We start from the raw sequence: 6,799 nt of genomic DNA, 5'->3' as shown, positions 1-6,799 counted from the left end.
ATTTATTAGGGGTGTAATGATTTGTTTTAGCGACGATTCGATTTGTATCACGATGCAAGGTTGCCAATTCGATTCAAGGACCATATTGGTTCGTTTAGAACGATACAATCTGAAACAATTCAGTGGCTGGAAATTGATTTAGTACCTTTTTAGCCAAAAATTCATCCAGTGTGACAGGTCATTAAATATAAAGACTTTCCAGATGTACTTTCCTTTTATTTGTCTTATTGTGTACCGTACTGTATGTGTTTTCTAATGGACTGTGAATCTGCGTAATAAGTTGATTTATTGATAGTATTGCTTTGCAATAAAATGAAGGAGGAAACGGCTAATTATTATTTGTTATTTTAGCTATGATTTTATTGTTAGGCCTTTTTTTTGTCAAAAGGCTTAATTGGTGTTAGAATTATGATGGGGTCCTTGGAAAAATTTACTACTGCAAGGTGTCCCGAGCTGGCCCCGAAGTTGGAGAATCCCTGATCTAAACAGTTAATTAGTAATGCCTGGAAACGAAGCACTGTGAGGTTTTCATGAGGGAAATATTTTAGGAATACAGTTCATAATGCATAGATAGCTAAATACATTTAACATACCTGCTCTTTGTAGCACAAACATGAGCCTGAAACAGTGTCCAGTAGTTGTGACATCGTTGCTGGTACTCCGCTTGTTAGCCTGAGTTTCCGCTAGAGGGTACTTTATCGTTGTTAGCGGCTAGCAAGCTAAGCTAAGGTAACCAGCTTGAAAGGCTTCAAAGTGCATGCGATTTGCCGCAAGTCTCACACACATACACACACACACACACACATTCTTAATTATAATGTCTCCCTAGCCTCCTCATCTGCCATCCACCAGACAGATGGACACCCTCAACTTTAAAAAAAAAAAAAAAGGGTGTAGAAAAGGAAACAAATACGGAGCCCCTAAAGGGCTAAAAAAAAGAAACTTGTTTCTCATTCTAACGAGAAACTTTCTCATTCGAACGAGAAACTTGCTCATTAGAACGAGAGTTTTGATACAATCAATAGATTACCTTTTAAGCTCTATATATTAAATCTATATATTTACGTACGGAAGGTTAAACTGCCAAGCACAGTTCGATCCAGTTGGATCATAGGACTATAAATCGACACTGGATAATTATTTTATAAAATTTTCTTATAATTCAGTTTAACTGTTTAATTCAGTTTATTGTTTTTTTCTAGATTATGTTTTATAAATAAATAGAGAGGTAAAGACAAACCTGCCATTCATTTAATGTAATTTTAAGGAAAAATAGTAGATGGCATATGTATCATTATCGGGATCTAAAATTACCTGTATCAGGCTATACAATTTTGTCCATATCGCACGCCATTATTTTTAAATTTACCTTTGATGGTCTAACACGTTACAACGTTTAAGATTAAAACAATTACATTGTTATACCTACCTTTTACTATAGACAATGGATTTTTATTTTCCACATTTCAGGCCACTCTTGTTTCAAAACATCTTTAATAATGCATGAACTGTAGATAATGGGTGTACAATCCAAATCAATGTCTGATAGCATAGCATGTTGGTCTCTAAATATTATAGGTCACAAAATTAGACAAATAATTGGAAATTTTTACAGCTTTTTTAAGTTATCATAAGTATGATCTGTCATCAAAATTGTTATCTCTGCCCACCCAAGGAAAAAAATGGAATGCATTAGCAAAGTAAAAATTGTTTAATGAGTTGTATTTCTTCTTTTTAAAAGAAATATTGAATTTGGGAAAGAAACCCAGTCGGACACTTGTCAAATACACAGAAGAAAAAGTAAAAGATGATGTAACACCCTTCTACAACGAATTTAATAATCAATGCTGGGATTGTTATACAGTGTTTTGAATTAAGTGCAAATAGACTGCAAAATTATAAACATTAGTTTTTTTCCTCAACACACAATTAGATACATGAGCCATACATTAATAAACAGTTTACTTGCCTTAGCAGGTTCCTTATTGCACTAATAGGGCATGACAGATTTTGCTTGTTAATAATTGTGCCTGTTGCTTGCTAGAGATGATGGATGGGGTGCAAACAGATGTGGCATCAAGATGCATTCCATGTAAAACAGGGAAGTGAAGATGCATGTGTGTATGTGTTTGCACTTTGCGTTGTTTGGCACATTTTCGCAGAGGGGTGTATGTTATCCTTGTCTTTTGGAGTCAGACCCCAGGCTACGTCTAATTGGAGTCTTCACACTTTCAGGCTTGACTCACACTGACACGCTCGACCTTGGCTCCTCTCCCTTTGCCATGAAAAGGGAAAAGAGTGACACAGAAACATGCTGCCTTCTTAGCTGAGAAGAGAAACTTCGCTGCTGCTACTTTCTTTTTTTTTTCCATTTTCGTTCTCGCTGTCTTTCTTCTGCTGCTCTTCTCGGCTTCAAGAAAAGTCGTCAACACGCTATTCCATTTGTAGAGATGAACTTTTCAACCATGGAAGGATGATTTAAAAGACAAACAAAAAGGTCATATGTCTCTCTGTGAAGTGTTAATGCTTGACACATTCTTAATCTTAATTACGGTACATTTACAAAGGATGTCATTTTTGTACACTTATTAGAATAAGGGGAAAGCGCTATAGGGTCAACACCTCTACTTCTGGGAATCCAGCCATCAATATCCCTCTCACCAATCACCATACATTGCAACACTTGCTCCCTCAGGTCTCGCTCCCCTTTTAGCATCCAAGGGCCTGTTTATGGGCTTGATTTTCTCTTCCCATCAGGCAGCATTGATCAAACAGCACACTAAGAGTTGTTCAAGGTGGACATTACAACTGATAGCAACCAGTGCTGCAGACTCTTGTGTAAAACCAATGGCCATTATTCACCTGATTGGCCTCTCCTCCATCTCTCAGTGGTGGACATTTCGTGATTTGGCAGTTATTTATATCACACCTCTTGTGTCAGATGTGAAGTGCAGGCTTTCTGGTGGGTTCCATTTAGTTATTTAGTCCAGAGGAAGGAGCTAAAGTACGGTCTCCTCCATGATTGCTATTACTGTATGTGTTTCTCCATAACTTGGAAGCAAACTCTTTTGACCAGTTTGTTTGTGTGCATTTTTGTTTTACAGAGTATTTGGAGTCTATATCTGAATGCTTAACATATTCTTTATATATACAGATAGTATCAATAGTTAAATCTCAGAACGTATGTAAAAAGTGACCACTGCCAGTAGGGAGATTGTAAAAACAAAACATTCTATCCATTGATAACAAATAACGACTCGACTCATATGGTGATGATGGAATCTTACTGCAATTTTTTTTTATATATTATTATTTTATCACATTCACTGTCTTCCACAGGCGGCACGGTGACCGACTGGTTAGCAGATCTGCCTCACAGTTCTGAGGACCAGGGTTCAAATCCCGAGTTTGCTTATTCTCCCCGTGCCTGCGTGGGTTTTCTCTGGGCACTCCGGTTTCCTCCCACATCCCAAAAACATGCATGGTAGGTTAATTGAAGACTCTAAATTGTCCATAGGTGTGAATGTGAGTGTGAATGGTTGTTTGTCTATATGAGCCCTGCGATTGGCTGGCGACCAGTTCGGGGAAGAGGTGGGTAGAGTAGCCAAATATTGTACTCAAATAAGAGTACTCTTACTTTAGAATAATATGACTCCACTGCCAAAACAACAGCAAAAACATCTGCAACTTACCGCAAGGTGTTTTCTCAAATTAGCAGTGGGCTGAAATATCCAAGTTTGGGCAGTCCCAATGTAAGAGCTGCATGACAAAGGTGTTGTTTTTTGGACTCTAAACACACACGCGTGGCTGATTAATTCCCCCCGCCCATAATGAGTCATTTTGATTGGCTCGCGAATGCTACGAGCGCAGTCATGTGTCTGCCTTGTGTCGTCTGATTGGTGAATTGGAGTCAAATGACAGAGTTCACGTTTGATTGGCGCAATGGGCGCCCTATGCGGAAGTTGAAGATGGAGTCTAAAAATAGAGGTGCACACGCATTAATGGATAAATAACAGTAGCGAATGGCATGTCGATCATTGTAACTGAGTAAAAGTATCGATCCTTCTTCACATACATACTCAAGTAAAAGTAAAAAGTACAGTCCATTTAAAGTACTCTGACAAGTGCAGTTTATCGAAAATGTTACTTGAGTAAATGTAATGGAGTAAATGTAGCACGTTACTACCCACCTCTGGTTTGGGGTGTACCCCGGCTCTCGCCCAGAGTCGGCTGAGATAGGCGCCAGCACGCCTGCGACCCTATTGATGATAGGCGGTATGGAAAATGGATGGATGAATGGTCGTTCTTCCACCCTATTGAGCCGAGTCCTCTTAAAATTAATGGTGCAAATCTGCTAGAAAAATACAAAACACACCCCAAGAGTTCATCCTTTGATGCCCGTGAGGTACACTGAGGTGTTGCACATTATGGTGATATGTGATTTCATCCACAGTGACAGTTGAAACTCTAAGTTTTGGTGCAACTTTAGAGGCACACATTATATTTAAAGGTCTGTTCAAATATCAGGTTCTGTGGTCTAAAAAATTAGACAAAGATAACTAATTACAAAACCTGTATAACCTTAATAAACCTTATAACCTGGACAACTCAATCTTTTAGAGAGAAAACGTAAAAAACAATTGAACATCCACTTATAACTAGGGAAGTGGCTTTGTTCAGCACCAATCACATTCAAAATCATGTTAAATGGGAGTTAGCACACAACTGCCACCATTGAAAGTGTCTCTGATTAACCAAATAAAGTTCAGATGTGCATAAAATAGAAAAAAAAAGGCCAGACTTTCCTCTCCTCAGCCACTTCCTCAGCACTTACGGGGGGCATCCTGAGGCGTTCCCAGGCCAGCCGGGAGACTGTCTCTCCAGCGTGTCCTGGGTCGTCCCCGAGGCTTCCTCTTCACAGGTAATTCACATGCATACAAGCAGTCATACTGCACATAACGTACTACACCATTTCTAGAATGAGAAGGCAAACTATACGTAAACAGGAGGAAACAAGAATAAAGGTCTAATTTGTACCAAATGGTGATGTTCAAGTTGATGGGAGGCAGGCACGAGGACAAAAGTATGACCTTTTTTCCCCCACACTTCACTGGCAGCCATTCAGAGCGAGTTGATTCTGCTCGCTGAGCGCCACTGTATCCATCCATCTATGTAAGCACCAGTTGGCATAATAGACCCACCTCATTTGTTTCATGGGCCTACTGTGACACAGTTCACTGTGACCTCAGCCTCTCAAATATGTGCCACGTGCTGTTCTTTGGAGCAGGGGTGTCCTGTCTTTTCAGAGGGCCGTATGACACACATTAACACGCCAATTCTTTGTGCGTGTTGTGCACGCAGAGCAGGCTGTGTACAGTACATGTCAAGACATCTGAAAGAATGAGCCTTGAATGTGCTATACCTCACTATAACTGTTGGATCTTGATGGTTTGTCTGCCCCAATTCATGGAGATGGAGACATTATGGAAAACTGACTTATTAATTTAATTTATAAGAGCCTTTGGAGTGCCCATAAAGTGATATGTTTTTTATGAGCTTTCGAAAATGTCTTTTAGCAATCTATTTAGATTTTGATGTAGTTTATATAATACCGTGCAGTCACTGAGTTTCTTCCGCAGTGACTCCAACAGCTAAGCTGTGCAAGAGACATGCATTCAGTTGTTGGTGGTGTGGTTTTATTTGTGTTAGGTGAGGTGTCTTCAGGATGTGTCATGTGCATTGACCTGCTGACTAATTGGTGCTTTGGTAATGAAGTGCGGCCTCAATGAGCAAAAAAAAAATAAAAATAAAAAAAAAAATCAATGTTTTTACTGTTTTCTGGGGTAAAATCCAGTAAAATTTTGATTTGGCCCGTGAAAATGTTCAGCACCTAGTCGTCGTAGTACGGTGACCTGGAAGTGCAAAACAATATAACAAATTGTGAAACACTTTTACATTTCAGGAAAAAAATTAACAAAAGGCAAAACACTTTTACAAAAGACGAAACGAATTACAAAAGACAATAGGGAACGTCCCACGGAGCTGGCAGCTTCCTTGGAAATATGCACATTTTCCCTTTAATTCTCGTCAGCATCCTCACTCTTTAACAACCGGCTTCTTCCTTAACTCTTGATCTATCTTTTTATGGTTTAAGAAATGTGGTCAAGTACAATATATTGTATATACAGCATCAAACGACTATACAGGCTCGCTGTTCAGCGCGTCCATAAATACAATTGCGATTTGGCATGGACATCTCGTTCCATCTGCGTAGCCTACCCTTCCCGCGTTGCAGGAGCCAATCATGTTGAAGCGGGGTGGGTCTTGCCGAGAAAGGGCGTGGGATTTCTAAGAATGTCTGTGAAATGGGACGTTCCCGGGTGTTTCGTCTTTTGTAATTTGTTTCGTCTTTTGTAAAAGTGTTTTGTCTTTTGTTAATTTGTTTCCTGAAATGTAAAAGTGTTTGCAATTTGTGATACTGTTCTGCACTTCCAGGCCAACGTATCATAGTAATGTAAATGTACAATTCGTAAGGGTTAATGACGTTTATCTAATTACATATATTCACCTTAGATTTTTACAGGAGAAATTGTTTCAAAATTGGAAAAGTCTATCAGCAACACAGATTTTGTTCGACTTTGGAAGTTCAATTGTTATTAAATGCCGGGAATACTGTGCAAATCCCTCAGTAAACGCTTCGTTTTTTTCCAGAATTGAGTTAACAGTGTCTCATTACATTTATGACTCTAGCAAGGGACCTTTGGGGCATGATCGTTAGATGAGGACGAGCCCTCTTGTT

The 6,799-nt window shown here is 39.2% G+C and overlaps 1 long non-coding RNA gene across 1 annotated transcript; it reads right to left on the bottom strand.

The window, feature by feature from the left end:
- Positions 1-1,670: 1,670 nt before the first annotated feature.
- On the bottom strand, positions 1,671-4,985 carry LOC133474978 (uncharacterized). The gene is made up of 3 exons (XR_009787682.1): positions 4,835-4,985; positions 4,191-4,354; positions 1,671-2,455 (listed from the first exon to the last, which is right to left on the bottom strand). It is a non-coding gene; the product is annotated as an uncharacterized LOC133474978 (long non-coding RNA).
- Positions 4,986-6,799: the final 1,814 nt, after the last annotated feature.

Source organism: Phyllopteryx taeniolatus, chromosome 3 (assembly GCF_024500385.1).
Source record: "Phyllopteryx taeniolatus isolate TA_2022b chromosome 3, UOR_Ptae_1.2, whole genome shotgun sequence".
NCBI lineage: Eukaryota > Metazoa > Chordata > Actinopteri > Syngnathiformes > Syngnathidae > Phyllopteryx > Phyllopteryx taeniolatus.
This window is presented reverse-complemented; position numbering and strand designations above follow the sequence as displayed.